Below are 23,002 nucleotides of genomic sequence, written 5' to 3' on the forward strand. Positions count from 1 at the left end.
GAAAGCACTGGCAGAAAAGAAAGTTCCAGGAATTGACAGAATACCAGTTGATATGTTTCAACAAATGGATGCAGCACTGGAAGTGTTCACCCCTCTATGCCAAGAAATTTAGAAGACAGCTACCTGGCCGACTGACTAGGAGTAATCCATATTTATGCCTATTCCCAAGAAATATGATCCAACTGAATTCTGAAATTATAGAAGAACATCATTAATTTCACATGCAAGTAAAATTTTGCTAAAAATCATTCAAAACAGGCTGCAGCAGGATTTCGGCAGGGAACTGCCAGAAATTCAAGCCAGGATCGGAAGTGGGTGTGGAACCAGGATATCATTGCTGATGTCAGATGGATTCTGGCTCAAAGCACAGAATACCAGAAAGATATTTACCTGTGTTTTATTAACTATGCAAAGACATTCAACTGTGTAGATCATAAAAAATTATGGATAACATTGCGAACTTCAGAACACTTTATTGTGCTCATGAGGAACCTGTACACAGATCAAGACACAGTCATTCTAAAGAACAAGGGGATACTGTGTGGTATAAAGTCAGAAAAAGTGTGTGTCAGGATTGTGTTTTTCCACTATATTCATTCAATGTGTACGCTGAACAAAGAAGCCAAAAAGCTGAACGACATGAAAAAGAATAGTGCATCAGGATTGGAAGAAGATTCACTAATAACCTGTGATATGCAGATGATACGATTTTGCTGAAAGTGAACAGGACTCAAAACACTTATTGGTGAAGGTCAAAGATCATAGATTCAGTATGGGTTTTACCTCAACACAAAGAAAAAAATCCTTCCAACTGGACCAATAACCAACATCATGATAAATGGAGAAAAGATTGAAATTTTCAAGGATTTCATTTTACTTGGATCCATAATCAACACCCATGGAAGCAGCAATCAAATGGTGGATGCATTGAGCAAATCTACTGCAAAATACCAATTTAATATGTTGAAAAGCAAAGATGTTACCACAAAGACCAAAGCGCGCCTGACCTAAGCCATGGTGTTCTCATTCACCTCATATGCATGAGAAAGCTGGATGATGAATAAGGAAGACCAAAGAAGAATTGACAATTTTGAATTGTGGTGCTGATGAATAATATTGAAATTACCATGGACTGCCAAAAGAACAAACAAACCTGTCTTGGAAGAAGTACAACCACAATGCTCCTTAGAAGCGAGGATGGTGAGACTACGTCTCACATACGTTGGATATGTTATCAGGAGGGATCAGCCCCTTGACAAGGCCATTGTGCTTGGTAAAGTAGAGAGCCAGTGAAAAATAGGAAGACCCTCAGCAGGATGGACTGACTCAGTGGCTGCAGCAATGGGCTCAAGTATAAAAATGATTCTGAGGGTGGTGTAAGGCTGGGCAGTGTTTAGTGCTATTGGGCACAGGGTCCCTCTGAGTCAGAAGCAACTCGAGGGCACCTAATAACAACATTGTAAATGACTCCCACACGTGTGTTATTTTCTCATACTGTATTGTCATCCATGTTGCTGTAATGCTAGAAGCTCTGCCACCAGTATTTCAAATACCAGCAGGGTCACCCATGGTGGACAGGTTTCACCTGAGCTTCCTGACTAAGACAAACTAGGATAAAGGACCTGGTAGCCTACTTCTCAACATTAGCCAGTGAAAACTATATTAAGGGCAAAGGAACATTGTCTGATATAGTGCCGGAAAACGAGCCCCTCAGGTTGGAAGACACTCAAAATAGGACTGGGGAAGAGCTTCCTCCTCAAAGTAGAGTCAGCCTTACTGACATGGATGAAGACAAGCTTTGGGGGCCTTCATTTATTCATGTGACACAACTCAAAATGAGAAGAAATCCCTGCAAACATCCATTAATAATAAGAATGTACATTAATAATCAGTGTACAATGAATGACTCTAGGAAAATTGGAAGTTATAAAAAATGAAATGGAACACATTAACATTGATATCCTAGGCATTAAAAAAAAAAAAATAGAGAGCTTAAATGGACTGGTAAAGGCTATTTTGAACTGACTATCATATGATCTACTCTGCTGAGAACGACAAATTAAAGAGGTATGGCAGTGCATTCATCATCAAAAAGAATATTTGAAGCTCTAACCTCAAGCACAACGCTGTCAATGATAGGCAAATATCCACAAACCTACAAGGAAGACAAGTTAATATGACTATTTTTCAAATTGAAACACCAACCACTAAGACAAAAGATAAAGAAATTGACAGTTCGTACCACCTTCTGCAGTCTGAAATTGAACAAACATGCAATCAAGATGCATTAATAATTACTGGTGATTGGAATGCAGATGTTGGAAACAAAGAAGTAGACACAGTAGTTGGAAAATACGGCCTTGGTGATATAAACAATGCCAGGGACCGCATGGCCTGACAGAGCTTTTCACGACCAATGACTTCTTCATTACAAGTACCTTTTTTCAACAAAATAAACATCATGTATACCTGTCAATCTCACCAGAATAAATACACAGGAATCAAAATGACTAAGTCTGTGGAAAGAGACTATGGAAAAGCTCAATTCAGTCATAAGAAACACGGGGATGACTCCGGGAAACATCATCCATTGCTCATAAGCAAGCTCAAGCTGAAGCTGAAGAGAATCAGAAGAAGTCAACAACGGCCAAAGTATGAACCTGGGTATATCCCACCTGAACTTAGAGGTCATCTGAGAATATATTTGACTCATTAAACACTAATGACCAAAGGCCACACAGACAGTGGGATGACATCAAGGGCATGAAGAAAGTTAAGAATCCACTAAAAAGTAATGAAAGTAAAAGACCAAAATAGATGTCAAAAAAGGATCTGATCCTTGCTGTTGAATGTGGAGTAAATAAAGTAAAAGGAAGAATTGATAAAGTAAAGAGCTGAAAAGAGGATTTAAACGACAGCTAGAAAAGACAAAGTGAAGTATTATAATGAAATGTGCAAAGACCTGTTGTTAGGTGCTGTCAAGTTGGTTCCAACTCATAGCGACCCTGTGCACAACAGAATGAAACACTGCCCAGTCGTGAGCCATCCTTACAATCCTTGTTATGCCTGAGCTCACTGTTGCAGTCACTGTGTCAGTCCAACTCCTTGAGGGTCTTCCTCTTTTCCGCTGACCCTGTAATCTGCTGAGCATGATGTCCTTCTCCAGGGACTCTTCCGTCCTGGCAACATGTCCAAAGTATGGAAGATGCAGTTTTGCCATCCTTGCCTCTAAGGAGCATTCTGGCTGTACCTCTTCTAAGACAGACCTGTTTGTTATTTGGCAGTCCATGGCATATTCAATATTCTTCACCAATACCTCAATTCAAAGGCATCAATTCTTTTTCAGTCTTCCTTATTCATTGCCCAGCTTTCACATGCATATGACGCGATTGAAAATACCATGGCTTAGGTCAGGCGCACCTTAGTCTTCAGGGTGACATCTTTGCTTATCAACACTTTGAAGAGGTCCTTTGCAGCAGATTTACCTAATGCAATGCATCTTTTGATTTCTTGACTGCTGCTTCCATGGATGTTGATTGTGGATCCAAGTAAAATGAAATCCTTCACAACTTCAAGCTTCTCTCTGTTTATCACGATGTTGCTCAATGGTCCAGTTGTGAGGATTTTTGTTTTCTTTATGTTGAGATGCAATCCATACTGAATGTTGTGGTCTTTGATATTCATTAGTAAGTGGTTGAAGTCCTCTTCACTTTCAGCAAGCAAGGTCCTGTCATCTGCATAACACAGGTTCTTAATAAGTTTTCCTCCAATCCTGATGCCCAGTTTTGCTTCGTATAGTCCAGCTTCTCGTATTATTTACTCAGTATACAGATTAAATACTTATGGTGAAAATACACAACCCCAACGCACGACTTTCCTGACTTTAAACCAATCAGTATTTCCTTGATCTGTCTGAACAACCACCTCTTCATCTATGTAAAGGTCCCTCATGAGCACAATTAAGTGTTCTGGAATTCCCATTCTTCGCACTGTTATCCATAGCTTGTTATGATCCACACAGTCAAATGCCTTTGCATAGTCAATAAAACACAGGTAAACGCCCTTCTGGTATTCTCTCCCTTCAGCCATGATCCATCTGACATCAGCAAGGATATCCCTGGTTCCACATCCTTTTCTGAAACCGGACTGAATTTCTGGCAATTCCCTGTCGATATACTGCTGCAGCCATTTTTGAATGATCTTCAGCAAAATTTTGCTTCCATGTGATATTAATGATATTGTTCTCTAATTTCCACATTCAATTGGATCATCTTTCTTGGGACTAGGCATAAATATGAATCTCTTCCAGTCAGTTGGCCAGGAAGCTGTCTTCCATATTTCTTGGCATAGATGAGTGAGCATCTCCAGCGATGCATCTGTTTGTTGAAACATTGCAATGGATATTCCATCAATTCCTGGTGCCTTGTTTTTCACAAATGCCTTCAGAGAAGTTTGGGCTTCTTCCTTCAGTACCATCGGTTCCTGATCATATGCCACCTCTTGGAATAGTTGAACATCGACTAATTCTTTTTGGTATAATAACTCAGTGTATTCCTCCCATCTTCTTTTGATGCCTCCCGTGTCATTTAATATTTTCCCCATGGAATCCTTCACCATTGCAACTCGAGGCTTGAATTTATCTTCAGCTCTTTTGGCTTGAGAAATGCCGAGTGTGTTCTTCCCTTTTGGTTTTCCATCTCCAGCTCTTTGCACATGTCATTATAATGTGCGTTTACTTTGTCTTCTAGAGATCCCCTTTGAAATCTTCTGTTCAGTTCTTTTACTCCACAAATTCTTCCTTTTGCTTTAGCTGCTCAGTGCTCAAGAGCAAGTTTCATAGTCTCCGCTGACATCCATCTTGGTCTTTTCTTTCTCTCCTGTCTTTTCAATGACCTCTTTCTTTCTTCATGTATGATGTCCTTGATGTCATTCCACAACTCGTCTGGTCTTCAGTCACTAGTGTTCAATGCATCAACTCTATTCTTCAGATGATCTCCAAATTTAGGTGGGACACACTCAAGTTCATATTTTGGCTCCGATGCACTTGTTCTGATTTTCTTCATTTTTGGCTTGAACTTGCATATGAGCAATTGATGGTCTGTTCCACGGTTGGCCCCTGGCCTTGTTCTGATGGATGATATTGAGCTTTTCCATTGTCTCTTTCCACAGATGTAGTCAATTTGATTTCTGTGTGTTCCATCTGGTGAGGTCCATGTGTATAGATACCATTAATGTTGGTGAAAGAAGGTATTTGCAATGAAGAGGTCATTGTTCTTGCAAAATTCTATCATTTGATCTCTGGCATTGTTTCTATCACCAAGGCCATATTTTCCAACTACTGGTCCTTCTTTTTTGTTTCCAACTTTTACATTCTAAAAAAATTTCTAGTTGCCAGTAATTACCAATGCATCTTGATTGCATGTTCAATCAATGTTGGACTGCTGTAGCTGATAAAAATCCTTTATTTATTCATCTTTGGCCCTAGTGATTGGTGCATAAATTTGGATAATAGTCATATTAACTCGTCTTCCTTGTAGCTGTATGCATATTATCCTACCACTGACAGCGTTGTATTTCAGGATAGATCTTGAAATGTTCTTTTTGACCGTGAATTCAACACCATTCTTCTTCGAGTTGTCATTCCCAGAATAGTAGGCTATATGGTTGTCCGATTCAAAATGGCCAATACCAGCCCATTTCAGCTCACTAATGCCTAGGATATCGATGTTTATGTGATCCATTTCATTTTTGATGATTTCCAGTTTTCCTCGATTCATATTTCATACGTTCCAAGTTCCAATTATTACTGGATTTTTGCAGCTGTTTCTTCTCATTTTGAGTTGTGCCACATCAGCAAATAAAGGTCTCGAAAGCTTTACTCCATCCATGTCATTAAGGTGGACTCTACTTTGTAGAGGAACTCTTCCCCAGTCATCTTTTGAGTGCCTTCCAACCTGGGGAGCTCATCTTCCAGCACTATATCAGACAATGTTCCGCTGCTATTCGAAAGGTTTTCACTGGCTAATGTTTTTCAGAAATAGAATGCAGGGTCCTTCTTCCTAGTCTGTCTTAGTTTGGAAGCTCAGCCGAAACCCGTCCTCCATGGGTGACACTGCTGGTATCTGAACACCAATGGCATAGCTTCCAGCATCACAGCAACACGCAAGCCCCCACATTATGACAAACTGACAGACGTGGGGGTGCAAAGACCTTGAGTACAAAAGCCAAAAGGAAAGAACATACTCACCATTTCTCAAGCTGAAAGAACGGAAGAGAAAATTCAAGTCTTAAGTTGCAATATGTATACTGAGCAAATATTTGAGAAGCTGGATTATATGAAGAAGGAGGGGACATCAGGATTGGAGGAAAAAAATATTAACAACATGTGTTATGTAGATGACACAACCTTGTTTGTTGAACGTGAATAGGACTTGAAGCACTTATTAAGATCAGAGACCACATCCTTTAGTATGGATTACACCTCAATAAAAACAAAAATATCCTCACAACTGTACGAATAAGCAACATTATGATGAATCGAGAAAAGTCTGAAGTTGTCAAGCATTTCATTTTACTTGGATTCACAATCAACAGCCATGGAAGCAGCAGTCAAGAAATCAAAAGACACATTGCATTAGACAAATCTACTGAAAAAAACCTCTCTTAAGTGGTGAAAATAAAAATTTTTACCTTGAGGACTAAGGTGCATGTGACACAAGCCATGGTGTTTCCAATCACCTCATATGCAGTGAAAGCTGGACGATGAATAAGGAAGACAGAAGAAGAATCGATGCCTTTGCATTTGGCTGTTGTAGAAGATAATCGACTATACCATGATGTCAAAAGAATGAACAAATCTGTCTTGGAAGAAGTACAACCAGAATACTCCTTAGAAACAAGGATGGCAAGTCTACATCTCACATACTTTGGACATATTTTCAGGAGGAATCAGTCCCTGGAGAAGGCCATCATGCTTGGTTATAGAGGAAGACCCTCAATGAAATGGATTGACTCAGTAGCTGCAACAATGGGCAAAAGCATAGCAACAATTGTGAGGATGGCACAGAATTGAGAAGTGTTTTGTTCTATCTATGAGTCAGTATTGACTAAATTTGCCTAGCAACAAGTTGCAATTTTGAAAGATTCTATGGGGAAAATATTAAATGACACAATGCTTCAAAAGAAGATGGAAGGAGTACAGAGAGTCATTGTACCAAAAAGAATCTGTTGACGCTCAGCCCTTTCAGGAAGGACTATGTAATCAAGCACCGAAGGTGCTGAAGGAAGAAGTCCAAGCTTCACTGAAGGTATTGGTAAACAAAGAAAGAAAGAAAAAAACAAGGCTCCAGGAATAGACAGAATACCAAGTGAGATGTTCCAAGAAATGGACCCAGAGCTGGAAGCACTCACTCATTTATGCCAAGAATTTGGAAGATAGTAATCTGGCCAACCAACAGGAAGAAATTGATATTTGTGCCCAATCCAGAGCAAGGTGATCCAACAGAATGCAGAAATTATCAAATAATACCATTACTATCACACACAAGTAAAATTTTGCTGAAGATCTTTTGAAACCAAATGCAGTAATACATCAACAAGGAACTGCCAGAAATTCAAGCTGCAGACAGAAGAGGACATGGAATGAGGGATATCATTGCTGATGTCAGATGGATCCTGGCTGAAAGCAGAGAATACCTAAAACATATCTACCTCGGTTTTACTGACTGTGCAAAGGCATTCAACTGTATGGATCATAACAAATTATGAATAACATTACGAAGAATGGATATTCCACAACACTTAACTGTTTTGAGGAGGAAACTACATAGACCAACATACAGTCATTTCAATAGAATAAGGGGATACTGCATAGTTTTAAATCAGGAAGGTGCCTTAGGGTTGTATCCTTTCACCATACTTATTAAATCCACATGCTGAATAAAAAATCCATGAAGCTGGACTCTATGAAGAAGAAAAGGGCATCAGGATTCGATGAAGACTCATTAACTACTAGCGATATGCAGATGACACAACTATGCTAGCTGAAAGTGAAGAGCACCTGAAACACTCATAATATCAAAGACTACAGCCTTCAATATGGATTACACCTCAATTTAAAGAAAACAAAACCCTCACAAGCAGACCAGTAAGCAATGTCATGATAAAACAAGAAAAGATTGAATTTGTCAAGGATTTCATTTTACTTGGATCCACAGTCAATACCCATGGAAGCAGCTGTCAAGAAATCAAAAGAACTGTTGCACTGGGCAAATCTGTTGCAAAAGACCTCTTTAAAGTGTAAACAAGCAAATACGTCACTTTCAGGTCTAAAGTGCTCATGACCCAAGCCATGGTTTTTTCAGTCCCTCATGTACATGCGAAAGCTGGACAAAGAATAAAGAAGACTGAACTGTTGCATTTGAATTGCAGTGTTGGCAAAAAATATTGAATATACTGTGGACCCCTAGAAAAAGGAATAAATCTGCTTGGGAGAAGTAAAACACAGCCAGAATGCTCCTTAGAGGCAAGGATGCTGAGACTTCACCTCATGTACTTAGGATATGTTATGGAGGGACCAGTCCTTGAAGAAGGAAATCATATTTGGTAAAGTAGTTGTCGTTGTTAGGTGCCATCTAGTCAGTTCCAACTCATAGTGACCCTATATAAAACAGAACAAAACACTGCCTGGACCTGTGCCATCCTTACAATTTGTGTTATGCTTAAGCCCATTACTGGAGCCACTGTGTCAGTCTATCTTGTTGGGGGCCTTCCTTTCATAACAATTGTGGATAGCGTTGTAAAGTACGGGGATTTTAGAACATTTAATTTTGCTAATGTGGAACCTGTACATAGACCATAAATCAGTTCCTCAGGCAGAACAAGGGAATAGTGTGTGCTTTAAAATCAGGAAATGTATGCATCAGGGTTGTATCCTTTCACCGGACATACTCAATTTATATGCTGATCAAATAATGTGAGAAGCTGGACTATCTGAAGAAAAGTGTGCCATCAGGATTGCAAGAAGACTCATTAATAATTTGAGAGAGGCAGATGATACCGCCTTGCTTACTGAAGGCAAAGTGGACTTGAAGCACTTACTGGTAAAGATCAAAGACTACAGCCCTCAGTATGAATTACACTCCAACATAGTGAAAAGAAAAATCCTTACAATCGGGCCAACAAGCAACATCATGATAAACAGAGAAAAGGTGGAAGTTGTCAAGGATTTCATTTTACCTGGATACACCATCAGTGCCAGCAGTCAGTAAATAAAATGATGTATTGAACTGGGCAAATCTTCTGCATAAAGACCTCTTTAAAGTGTTGAATAGCAAAGGTGTTACTTTTTCGACTAAGGTGCACCTGACCCAAGCCACGGTATTTTCCATCACCTCATAGGCATTCAAAAGCTGGACAATGAATAAGGAAGTCTGAAGAAGAACTGATGCCCTTGAGTTATGGTGTTGGAGAAGAATACTGAATATACTATGAACTGCCAGAAGGATGAACAAATCTGTCTTGGGAGATGTGCAGAGTGTTCCTTGGAAGCAAGGATGGAAAAATTTCATCTCATACACTTTGGACATGTTATCGGGGGGAAGAACATCATGCTTGGTAGAGGGCCAGCAAGAAAGAAGAAGACCCTCGACCAGATGGATTAGCACAGTGTCTGCAAACAATGGATTCAAACATAGCAGCCACCTAAGGTACAGCAGCAGAGCCCACCCACCAAAGTGCTTTAGGAATAGAGACATACCTACCTCACTGGCACTTGGGGGAAGCCTGTCAGCATCCTGCCCCCCCGGAGTATGAACCCCTGCTGCTACTAGAATCTGGTGTACAAAACTATCACCAGTACTTCTCTAGGTGGAAATGTAACAGTCTGTTCCACACACTTGATGCCCCAAAATCAGATTCTACTGAAGAATAGTGAATGGACTCTTAGGTTTACATATCTGGTAACAGCCCAAACCAGCTAGTAATAGGACATAAGTGAGTCAAGGGCTACAACATTCAAGACAGCGCAATCTAGTAGCCCATCTACGTACATTGAAAGAAAACAAAACAAGATAAGACTCAGTGACCAAATATAGATTAAATCACTGCAACATCTTAGTGATGGCTCAGAGACAGCAGTCGATATCAAAACACATATAGAAGCAGACCATGATTGCTTCTACAACTCCCCAAAGTAAAGAATCAAAATCTTTTCCAAATGAAGATACAATCCTGGAATTGCCAGATACAGAATAAAAAACAAACTAATTTACAGAATTCTTCAAGACATCAGGGATGACCTCAGAAATGAAATAAGGCAATTTACAGAAAAAGCCAAGGAACACACTGATAAAGCAGTTCAAGGTCTCAAAAAGATTATTCAAGAACATAGTGGAAAAGTTAATAAGCTGCAAGAATCCATAGAGATACAGCATTCAGAAATCCAAAAGATTAACAATAAAATTACAGAATTAGACAACGCAATATGAAGTCAGAGGAGCAGACTCGAGCAATTAGAATGCAGAGTGGGAGCTCTGAAGGACCAGGGAATTGACACCAATATAGCTGGAAAAAATCAGATAAAAGAATTAAAAAAAATGAAGAAATCCTAAGAATCGTGTGGGACTCTATCAAGAAGAATAACTTGCATGGGATTGGAGTCCCAGAACGGGGAGGGATATCAGAAAACACAGAGAGAATAGTTGAAGATTTGTTGGCAGAAATCTTCCCTGACATCATGAAAGACGAAAGGATATCTATCCAAGATGCTCATCGAACCCCATTTAAGACTGATCCAAAAAGAAAATCACCAAGACATATTATCATCAAACTTGCCAAAACGAAAAATAAAGAGAAAATATTAAAAGCAGCCAGGGATAAAATAAAGGTCTCCTACAAGGGAGAATCAATAAGAATAAGTTCAGACTACTCAGCAGAAACCATGCAGGCAAGAAGGCAATGGGATGACATATACAGAGCACTGAAGGGGAAAAACTGTCAGCCAAGGATCATATATCCAGCAAAACTCTCTCTGAAATATGAAGGTGAAATTAAGACATTTACAGATAAACACAAGCTTAGAGAATTTGTAAAAACCAAACCAAAGCTACAAGAAATACTAAAGGGGGAAATTGTTTGATAAGAAAAACAATAATATCAGACACCAGCACAACACAAGGTCACAGAACAGAGCATCCTGATATCAACCCAAATAGGGAAATCACAAAAACAAATTAATATTAATTTTAAAAAGAAAAAAACACTCAAAACAGGGAATCATTGAAGTCAATATGTAAAAGATCATAATAATCTAAAAGAGGGACTAAATACAGGTGGCATAGAACTGCCATATGGTGAGGGATACAAGGCGATATAGGACAATACGAGTTAGGTTTTTACTTAGAAAAATAGGGGTAAATAGTAAGGTAACCACAAAGAGGTATAACAACTCCACAACTCAAAATAAAAACCAAGAAAAACATAACGACTCAGCAAACATAAAGTCAGATACTATGAAAAAGAGGAACACACAATTTACGAAGAAAAATGTCTCAGCACAAAAAAGTAAGTGGAAAAATGAAATTGTGAACAACACACATAAAAAGGCATCAAAATGACAGCGCTAAACACATGCTTATCTATAATTACGCTGAATGTAAATGGACTAAAGGCATCAATAAAGAGACAGAGAGTCACGGACTGGATAAAGAAACACGATCCGTCTATATGCTGCCTACAAGAGACACACTTTAGACTTAGAGACACAAACAAACTAAAACTCAAAGGATGGAAAAAATATATCAAGCAAACAATAAGCAAAAAAGAGCAGGAGTAGCGATATTAATTTCTGACAAAATAGACTTTAACGTTAAATCCACCACAAAGGATAAAGAAGGACACTACATAATGATAAAAGGAAAAATTGCCCAGGAAGATAAAACCATATTAAATATTTATACACCCAATGACAGGGCTGCAAGATACATAAAACAAACTTTTTCAGAACTGAAAAGTGAGATAGACACCTCCACAATTATACTAGGAGACTTTGACACACCACTTTTGGAGAAGGACAGGACATCCAGTTAGAAGCTCAATAAAGACACGGAAGACCTAATTACAACAATCAACCAACTTGACCTCATTGACTTATACAGAACACTCCACCCAACTGCTGCAAAGTATACTTTTTTTTCTAGTGCACATGGAACATTCTCTAGAATAGACCACATATTAGGTTTTAAAACAAACATTTGCAGAATCCAAAACATTCAAATATTACAAAGCATCTTTTCAGACCACAAGGCCATAAAAGTGGAAATCAATAACGCAAAAATTATGGAAAAGAAATCAAATACTTGGAAACTGAACAATAACCTGCTCAAAAAAGACTGGGTTATAGAAGACATTAAGGAGGGAATAAAGAAATTCTTAGAAAGCAACAAGAAGGAAAATACTTCCTATCAAAACCTCTGGGACACAGCAAAACCAGTGCTCAGAGGTCAATTTGTAATGATAAATGCACACATACTAAAAGAAGAAAGAGCCAAAATCAGAGAACTGTCCCTACAATTTGAACAAATAGAAAGTGAGCAACAAAAGAATCCATCGGGCACCAGAAGAAAACAAATAATAAAAATTAGAGCTGAACTAAATGAATTCGAGAACAGAAAAACAATTGAAAGAATTAACAAAGCCAAAACTGGTTCTTTGAAAAAATTAACAAAATTGATAAATCATTGGCCAGACTGACTAAAGAAATACAGGAAAGGAAACAAATAACCCAAATAAGAAACGAGATGGGTCACATCACAACAGACCCAACTGAAATTAAAAGAATCATGTCAGATTATTGCGAAAAAGTACACTCTAACAAGTTTGCAAACCCAGAATAAATGGATGAATTCTTAGAAAAAACTACCTACCTAAACTAACACAATCAGAAGAACAACTAAATAGACCCATACCAAAAATGAGATTGAAACAGTAATCAAAAAACTCCCAACAAAAAAAAAACCCTGGCCCGGATGGCTTCACTGCAGAGTTCTACCAAACTTTCAGAGAAGAGTTAACACCACTACTACTAAAGGTATTTCAAAGCATAGAAAATGATGGAATATTGCCTAGCTCATTCTATGAAGCCACTATATCCCTGATTCCAAAGCCAGGTAAAGACATCACAAAAAAAGAAAATTACAGACCTATATCCCTCATGAACATAGATGCAAAAATCCTCAACAAAATTCTAGCCAATAGAATTCAACAACATATCAAAAAAATAATCCACCACGACCAAGTGGGATTTATACCAGGTATGCAAGGCTGGTTTAATATTCGAAAAGCCATTAATGTAATCCACCACACAAATAAAACAAAAGACAAAAACCACATGGTCTTATCAATTGATGCAGAAAAAGCATTTGACAAAGTCCAACACTCTTTTATGATAAAAACTCTCAGCAAAATAGGAATTGAAGGAAAATTCCTCAACATAATAAAGGGCATCTATACAAAGCCAACAGCCAACATCACTCTAAATGGAGAGAGCCTGAAAGCATTTCCCTTGAGAACGGGAACCAGACAAGGATGCCCTTTATCACCGCTCTTATTCAACATCGTACTTGAAGTCCTAGCCAGGGCAATTAGGCTAGACAAAGAAATAAAGGGTATCCGGATTGGCAAGGAGGAAGTAAAGTTATCACTATTTGCAGATGACATGATTTTATACACAGAAAACCCTAAGGCATCCTCCAGAAAACTACTGAAACTCGTAGAAGAGTTTGGGAGAGTCTCAGGTTATAAGATAAACATACAAAAATCACTTGGATTCCTCTACATCAACAAAAAGAACATCGAAGAGGAAATCACCAAATCAGTACCATTCACAGTAGCCCCGAAGAAGATAAAATACTTAGGAATAAACCTTACCAAAGATGTAAAAGACCTATATAAAGAAAACTACAAGTACTACTACAAGAAACTGAAAAGGACCTAGTTAAGTGGAAAAACATACCTTGCTCATGGATAGTTAACATAGTAAAAATGTCTATTTTACCAAAACCCATCTATACATACAATGCACTTCCGATCCAAATTCCAATGACATTTTTTAATGTGATGGAGAAACAAATCACCAACTTCATATGGAAGGGAAAGAAGCCTCAGATAAGCAAAGCATTACTGAAAAAGAAGAAGAAAGTGGGAGGCCTCATTCTACCTGATTTTAGAACCTATTATACAGCCACAGTAGTCAAAACAGCCTGGTATTGGTACAACAACAGGCACATAAACCAATGAAACAGAACTGAGAACCCAGATATAAATCCATCCACATATGAGCAGCTGATATTTGACAAAGGGCCAGTGTCAGTTAATTGGGGAAAAGATAGTCTTTTTAACAAATGGTGCTGGCATATCCATTTGCAAAAAAATGAAACAGGACCCATACCTCACACCATGCACAAAAACTAACTCCAAGTGGATCAAAGACCTAAACTAAAGATTAAACAATAAAGATCATGGAAGAAAAAATAGGGACAACTTTAGGAGCCCTAATACAAGGCATAAACAGAATACAAAACATTACCAAAAATGACGAAGAGAAACCAGATAACTGGGAGCTCCTAAAAATCAAACACCTATGCTCATCTGAAGAGTTCACTAAAAGATTAAAAAGACCACCTACAGATTGGGAAAGAATTTTCAGCTACGACATCTCTGACCAGCGCCTGATCTCTAAAATCTGTATGATTCTGTTAAAACTCAACCACAAAAACACAAACAACCCAATCAAGAAGTGGGCAAAGGATATGAACACACACTTCACTAAAGAAGATATGCAGGCAGCTAACCGATACATGAGAAAATGCTCTCGCTCATTAGCCATTAGAGAAATGCAAATTCAAACTATGATGCGATTCTATCGCACTCCAACAGGGCTGGCATTAATCCAAAAAACACAAAATAATAAATGTTGGAGAGGCTGCAGAGAGATTGGAACTCTTATACACTGCTGGTGGGAATGTAAAATGGTACAACCACTTTGGAAATCTATCTAACGTTTTCTTAAACAGTTAGAAATAGAACTACCATACAACCCAGAAATCCCGCTCCTCGAAATATACCCTAGAGAACTAAGAGCCTTCACACAAACAGATATATGCACACCCATGTTTATTGCAGCTCTGTTTACAATAGCAAAAAGCTGGAAGCAACCAAGGTGTCCCATTAACGGATGAATGGTTAAATAAATTGTGGTATATTCACACAATGGAATACTACACATTAATAAAGAACCATGACGAATCTGTGAAACATTTCATAACGTGGGGGAACCTGGAAGGCATTATGCTGAGCGAAATTAGTCAGAGGCAAAAGGACAAATATTGTATAAGACCACTATTATAAGATCTTGAGAAATAGTATAAACTGAGAAGAACACATACTCTTGTGGTTACAAGGTGAGGAGGGAGGGAGGGTGGGAGAGGGTTATTTACTGATTAGTTAGCAGATAAGAACTACTTTAGGTGAAGGGAAGGACAATACTCAATACACGGAAGGTCAGCTCAACTGGACTGGACCCAAAACAAAGAAGTTTCTGAGATAAACTGATTGCTTCAAACATCAGTGGAGCATGGCGGGGGTCTGGGGACTATGGCTTAAGGGGACTTCTAAGACAATTGGCAAAATAATTCTATTATGAAAACATTCAGCATCCCACTTTGAAATGTGGTGTCTGGGGTCTTAAGTGCTAACAAGTGGCCATCTAAGATGCATCAATTGGTCTCAACCCATTAGAATCAAACGAGAATGAAGAACACCAAGGTCACAAGATAACCATGAGCCCAAGAGACAGAAAGGGCCACATGAACCAGAGACTTACATCATCCTGAGACCAGATGAACTAGATGGTGCCCGGCCACAACCGATGACTGCCCTGACAGGGAGTACAACAGAGAACCCCTGAGGGAGCAGGAGATGAGTGGGATGCAGACCCCAAATTCTCATAAAAAGACCAGACTTAATGGTCTGATTAAGACTAGAGGAATCCCAGCTGTCATGGTCCCCAAACCTTCTGTTGGCCCAGAATAGGAACCATTCCCGAAGACAACTTATCAGACATGGAAGGGACTGGACAATGGGTTGGAGAGAGATGGTGGCTAAGAGTGAGCTACTTGTATCAGATGGACACTTGAGACTGTGTTGGCATCTCCTGTCTGCAGGGGAGATAGGAGGGTAGAGAGGGTTAGAAACTGGCAAAATTGTCACAAAAGGAGAGACTGGAAGGGCTGACTCATTAGGTGGAGAGTAAGTGGGAGTATGGAATAAGGTGTATATAAGCTTATATGTGACAGACTGACTTGATTTGTAAATGTTCACGTAAAGCTCAATAAAAATTATTAAAAAAAACATAGCAGCCATTTTGAGGATGGCGCAGGGACAGGCAGTGTCTCATTCTGCTGTACACAGAGTCACTATGAGTCAGAATGGACTAAACAGCACCAAACAACAACAACAAAGATGGTAGCGTGGATACATATCCTGTTATGTAATCTTCAAAGAGTATTACAATCAGACAGCTAGAAAACTTATCTAAGGGAAAATAAGAGGCCAAAGTTCATACCAGCAGGAGCCTGCATTAATATCATAGCAAGAAACAGGTCATGGTTATTGCAGCCAGGAAATTAGCATCTATATCCAACTGAAGAAGAACTCAAGATATGTGTACTTGGAAACTAAATCCACATCCCAATAGGAACCCTGGTGGCACAGTGTCTAAGAGTTACAGCTGCTAACCAAAAGGTCAGCAGTTCAAATCCACCAAACGCTCCTTTGAAAACCATGTGGCAGTTCTACTCCTTCCTATAGAGTTGCTGTGCATCAGAAACCACTTGATGGCAATAGTAATGGGCAGCAGTAAATACGGCATATTTATTACAGTCAAGAGGTTAGCATGCATACCCAAAGAAAAACACGATGGGTTAAAACAAGCTCTAAGACTAAATATTTACCTAGAATATAGTAATAATATTGAAGTCAAGGTCATTACAGCCATAAAGTTAGCACTTATAGCCAAAGAAATAAGAGGTCAGAATTAATAAAACCTGGAATTCATCCAAATCCTAACATAAAGTGAGGGGCACAATGTTACAACCTCCATATACAAGGAGAAAGGAGGTTAGGGTTCAAAGAATCATGAGCCCAAAATCATATTTTAATAAGAGATACATTATGCTTCTTAAAGCCAGGAAGCTACATTCACATACTACTTAAGAGAAGATCAGGGTTCATAAAGCCCTGGTCTGACTCAAATTGTGCTAAGAATTGTGTTATGTTTCCTACAAGCAGGTAAGTAGCAACCACGTTCATGGACAAAAACAGATTAGGGTTCATAAAGCTAACAGCCTACATCCATATTTTAGTGAAAATGGTCCATGGTTCTCATGGCCAGGGAGCTAGAATCCATATCCTATGAAACGTAAAGACAGAGTTTAAAGAATGCAAATCCGAGTAAAAACCTGAAACTGGATCTGAGTATTAAACAGGCCGTGGTTGTTAGAGTCAAGAAACTCCTATGTTGGGAGACTGAAGGTCAGGGTTCATTGAGCCAGAAAAATGCATCCATAAAACATAGCCAAGGGAAAAGGGGGCCACAGTAAGTACAGCCAGATAGGTAGTATTCATATTCATGATTAAAGATGGTCAGAGTCCATATGAAAGGAAATTTGCCTTAATAACCTACTTAAAAAAAGATACATGGCTTGTGAGGCCTGGAAATTAGCATCTATACCCAGAGAAACATGAAGGCAGGATTCATAAAGAAGAGCTTTAACGTATGTACTAGTGAGAAAAGGGTCATTTAAACACAGCTAGAAAGGGAATATCCATAACCTTAAAACAATATCTATGTCTTTACTAAGATATTGACATAATAGTAAAGATTATGTCATGGTTGTTACAAAAAGGAAGTTAGCAACCATATCCAAAGGAAAAAGAATAACAAAAAAGATCAGGTTTCACAGAGCCAGGAGCTTGACCCATATTCTGGTAATGAAATAGTCAAAGGCAGTATGGTTAGAAAGCTAGCATCCTATTCAAGCAGACAAGAGGCCAGGGTTCACAGAGCTTGTTACATGCACATATTTTTTTAATAAGGAATATGACGTGAGTGTTACAGCCAGAATCTGCTAATAGAGAAGTTCATGATTCACAGAGCCAAGAGACTAAATCAACACCCTATGAAGTAATGGGGCATGGTTGTTACAGAACCATGCCCCATACTGGCATCTATATTAAAGAGAGGGAAGGGAAGGGTTCTTTTATCAAAGTTGATGTCAATATCCTGTTGAGAATTAGGCCTTGGATTTCAGCCAGGAATCCAGCACCAGTATGTAAAAACAAACAGTTGTATGTAAGGGATAAGGAAATCATGCTACATCTTAGTAAGAATTAGGAATGGTGCTTTCAGCCAGGACGTCAACATTTATATTCAATGGAGAGGAAGTCATTGTACGTGGAGCAAGTACTGACCATTGTACATGGAGCAAGTACTGACCAGTACATCTGGCTCATAGCAACCCCAGATATTGCAGAGTAGTAATGTACTCCACAGGTTTTTTTGTTTTCTAAGTTTATGCCCTTTGGGAAGTAGATAGCCAGAACTTTCACTTGAGGGGCCTCTATGTGGACTCAAACTGTCAATCGTTCTGTTAGCAGTCATATGTTTAATGGTTTGGGCCACCCAGAAGATAGTGTCATAATTTAAGGAGTGAGCATGTTAAAATTAACAGATCTAATGGCTGGTGGAGCCACTGTGGAAAAGGGTCTGAGCATTTCCCAAAGCAACGATTGTTCTACCACCACACCAGCAGACAAGTGCAGCTCAGGGCTTTTACTGAGAGCTGGAGCTCTCTTTTTGCACAAGTCCACCTACAAAAGTGTAATAGGAGCCTAATTTGTAAGAGCCAGAAGTTGCATACTAAGCTTACCCTGCTTGAACCACACCAGAGGCCGTTTGTTAGTGCAAAAAGGTGGTGGACGGCAGGAGTTCTACACTGGACACCCCGGGGGGATCCCCAGAGAAGCAGAATGACTGCCCAGAAGGTGGTGCCCAGGAAGGGTAAAACGTCCACCTACGTTACATACCGTAGGGTTCCTTTGCATCGATTCTCCAAAGGGCAATGCTGGATAAATGCAGAGGAGCTGTGTGGTGGCCAGGCCTCAGCTCAGGAGCACTGGGTGTGCAGATGGAAGTGTGAAGGGTGGACTGCTTGGGGATACCATCATGGCCAGTACCTTGTGGGTATGGATTCCCACACCCCGGTTGTAACACTGTGTTAGAAGGGGTCTCCAGACTTTACCCTGGGACAAAGACAGTGATCAGGTCATGGGATGTGTTCTTGTCATTTCTCAGGAGGGCTAGGGTACTCACAATGGGATTGGGAAGAGAGAGACAAAACGAAAACAAAGACGAAAGCACCGTGGAACTAAGATGAGTATGTTTTCCTGAGTATTCTCGCCTACACTGCCTGGAAATCCTGGGTGTGGATCCACCACCGACTGGGCCACGACCCTGGAAGTGGCCTGGTTCTCCCAGTGGACAGACCTTGTCCCAGTGCCTGGAGCACAGGTGGTGGCTGAGGCGGAAACAGCCTACAACCATCCAGACCAACAGCATCAGTGTCAGCACCGCTGCCCTCCACCAAGGGGAGCCAAGCCGGGTACGGGGGCAGGGCCGTGGGTTCAGAGGTCACACCGTGGGCCTAAGGATTGGCAGAACGCTTTCAGGGCCCCGGACGCTGCCCCCTTTCTCCTCCCCGTCCAGGCCCAGGCCAGTCCAGCGGCATTAAACAGCCCCCGTCTGCCCGCCCGGCCGCCCCACAACCGCCAGCCAGCCAGCCTGCCTGCCTTCTCTCCGTCTCTGGCAGCAGCCCCTCAGCCCTCGGTCCAGAGCTCTTTCGGGACCCGCCCTGAGGGAAGGCAGGAGCTAGGCCACCTTCACCCAGCCACCATGGTCCACGTGAGGGCGTCCGAAGTCCGGCAGCTGCGGCACAACAAGTTCGTGGTCGTCATCGGGGACTCGGTGCAGAGGGCCGTGTACAAGGACCTGGTGCTCCTGCTGCAGAAGGACTGCCTGCTCTCAAGCAGTCCCCTGAAGGCCAAGGGCCAGATGAGCTTCGAGCAGGACAGGCTGCTGCACGGCGGCTGGTGGGGCCGTATGCACAACGGGACCCACTACCGCGAAGTCCGCGAGTTCTGCTCCAAACACCACCTTGTGCGCTTCTACTTCCTCACGCGCGCCTACTCCCGGTACGTGGAGAAAGTCCTGCTGGAGCTGCTGAGGGGCGAGCACGGCCCAGACGCGGTCATCATGAACTCCTGCCTCTGGGACCTGTCCAGGTATGGCCAGGATTCCATGTGGAGCTACAGGAGGAACCTGGAGACCCTGTTCTGGTGCCTTCGCTAGGTCCTGCCCGAGTCCTCTCTCGTGGTGTGGAACACTGCCATGCCAATGGCTGAGACAGTCTCGGGGGGTTTCCTCCCGCCTGAGGGCATGCCCCCGACCTCGTGCCTGCGGGATGATGTGGTGGAGGCCAACTTCTACAGCGCCGCTGAGGCCAGCAGGCTCCGCTTCGACGTGCTGGACTTGAATTTCCACTTCCGGCACTCCGGCAGCACAGGCAGGCAGATGGCGTGCACTGGAACCAACACGCTCATCGAAGGCTCTCGCAGCTGCTGCTGGCCCACCTGGGCGACATCTCGGGCGTGGACCTGCCCTGCGACAACCCGGTGGGCAGGTGGATCTGGGAAGGCCCTGGGAGCCGTCTCAGAGGGCCCGCGGGCGACAGACTGCTGCACCACCACTGAGGTGAATCCAGTGAGGTAGGCCCCGCCTCGACGCCCGCCTAGACCCGCGTGCCCTATCGCTTAGTCGCAGAGACCCCCTATTTCCCTGCCCCAGGTTCCCAGGTGCTTCCGGCGAAACCTCCATGGCTCCAGTTTGCCCTGGAACCAATCCCTGCAGCGCCAGCCATGCTCTGGCGACCCCTCTGCACTGCACGCTAGGTATGGCGAGGAAGCAAACCTGACAGCTGGCCGGCTGCCCCGCAACGCCGGAATACATACGGCCTCTGATTAGCACCAGCGCCGCGTGGTTCACCGGGCTTCTCCGCCTTACCCTCCAGGTACCCCCCGCAGAGCCACAGAGGTGCAGGGGGACGGACCGCAGCCACCAGTATGACCAGTGTCAAGACTTCGGTAACCACCCCCCCAGGTAGGTCGTCCTCTCCCCTTTGAACCCTTGCCTGGGGGATGGCCTAGGCATGCAGGTCTGGAACACCTCCAGCCACCCCTCCACCCCTCTCAGCAAGGACAAGCCTTACTCGCTGCGAGTTGGGGAAAGGAACAGATATCAGACGTGCACCCTCACGGTTGTCTCCTCCTTGCCTTGATGCACAAACTAACTGCGAATTAAAAAAGTGCGTTCAGAAACACAGTGTCTGTCTCTGCGAAGGCCTTGTGGGGCTGCGCCCTGGCAGTGTGTCCATAATGGATCAGTGTAGCCTGTCACTCCCATTATGTTCTGGGTGCCTTTCGGGGCAAGGAGCAGGGCGCCCAGACGCCTCCTCGGGGGCTTCTGCTGCTTTCAGGGCCAAAGGGATAATCAGGAGAAATCCATTCCTTCCAATTACCTGTAGTTTCTGTAGAAGAGTTATTTGTTCAGAAAAGCCCCGAGGTTGAGCTGCGCTTCACCACTTAGCAAGATCCAATGCTCAATTCAGCGAGCTGAAATTAAGTGCCTCTCAGGCCTCTCAGGGCTGGTGTAAAAACAAGCCTCCCAGACCTTTTTCTATACTATTAAAGTGAATTAATTTATTTGCACACACTTGGGAGACTCTGAGAGCTTTTCCAGAGGTCGGGGGTTTCCTTGGCAGAGGAACCAGCTTCTCTTTCCTCATATGAGGAACAATGCGCCTTAAAGACAAACGGGGATGGAAGGTAGCCAGGGAGGAGGTGGGAATCAGAGTGATCTCAAGCATGCTAAGAATGAATGAGCAAATCCAGGGCTGGTTACGGAAAAGGAGAAATGACACATTTTGGGCTTGAAATGATTTAAAGTATTGTTAAAGGAGGTGTCAAAAGTTTGGTGTAAGAACCCCTACAGTACGTCAAACTGACAGACATGTGGGGGGAGCCAAGCATGCGCATATGCTTATATACAGAGCCCTGGTGGGGCCCTGGGTAAGCATTGCGCTGCTAACCAAAAGGTGGGCGGTTCACATCCACCAGCCCCTCCTTGGAAAACCTATGGGGCAGTTCTACTCCGTCCTATAGGGCTGCTATGAGTTCAAACTAACTCAACGGCACCTAACAACAATGACAGACATAAACATACATAGATAGATTTATATATATATATATATATATACACACACACACACACACATATACAAAAAAGGAAAAAAAATCCACTGCTGTTGAGTCAATTCTAATTCATAGTGACTTGAGAGGATTTCCAAGAATGTAAATCTTTACAGAAGCAGACTGCTGCACCTTTCTCCCAAGGAGCTGCTGGTGCTTTCAAACTGCCGACCTTTCATTTAGCAGTTGAGTGCTTTAACCACTGTGCCACCAGGGCTCCTTATACATATACACACACATATATATATACACACGTACATAAAATATACATGCATACAAATGTATATCCTGTCGTGTCACGCAGGAACTCCACCTATGTCACCTAAAAAAACAGAAACAGTTGCCAGTTGACACTGACTCGTGGCAAACCCAGGGTAGAACTGCCCCACAGTGTTTTCTTGGCTGTAACCTTCTTGGAAGCAGAGTGCCGGGCCTTTCTTCCACAGCAGTGCTGCGTGGGCTTGAACCACAAACCTTTAGGTTGTGCCAGAAGGAAACTTTGAAACTTTAATCCAAACTTGCATTAAAAAAAATTCATGTAATTCTATTGTTATTGGAAAAAAAAATTCTTTAGAAACAAAGA

General features: G+C 41.7%; 1 pseudogene; it reads left to right on the forward strand.

Moving 5' to 3' along the window:
* Nucleotides 1-19,794: 19,794 nt before the first annotated feature.
* LOC135229610 (PC-esterase domain-containing protein 1B-like) lies at nucleotides 19,795-20,865 on the forward strand (annotated as a pseudogene).
* Nucleotides 20,866-23,002: the final 2,137 nt, after the last annotated feature.

This window comes from Loxodonta africana, unplaced genomic scaffold (assembly GCF_030014295.1).
Source record: "Loxodonta africana isolate mLoxAfr1 unplaced genomic scaffold, mLoxAfr1.hap2 scaffold_426, whole genome shotgun sequence".
NCBI classification, from domain to species: Eukaryota; Metazoa; Chordata; class Mammalia; order Proboscidea; family Elephantidae; genus Loxodonta; species Loxodonta africana.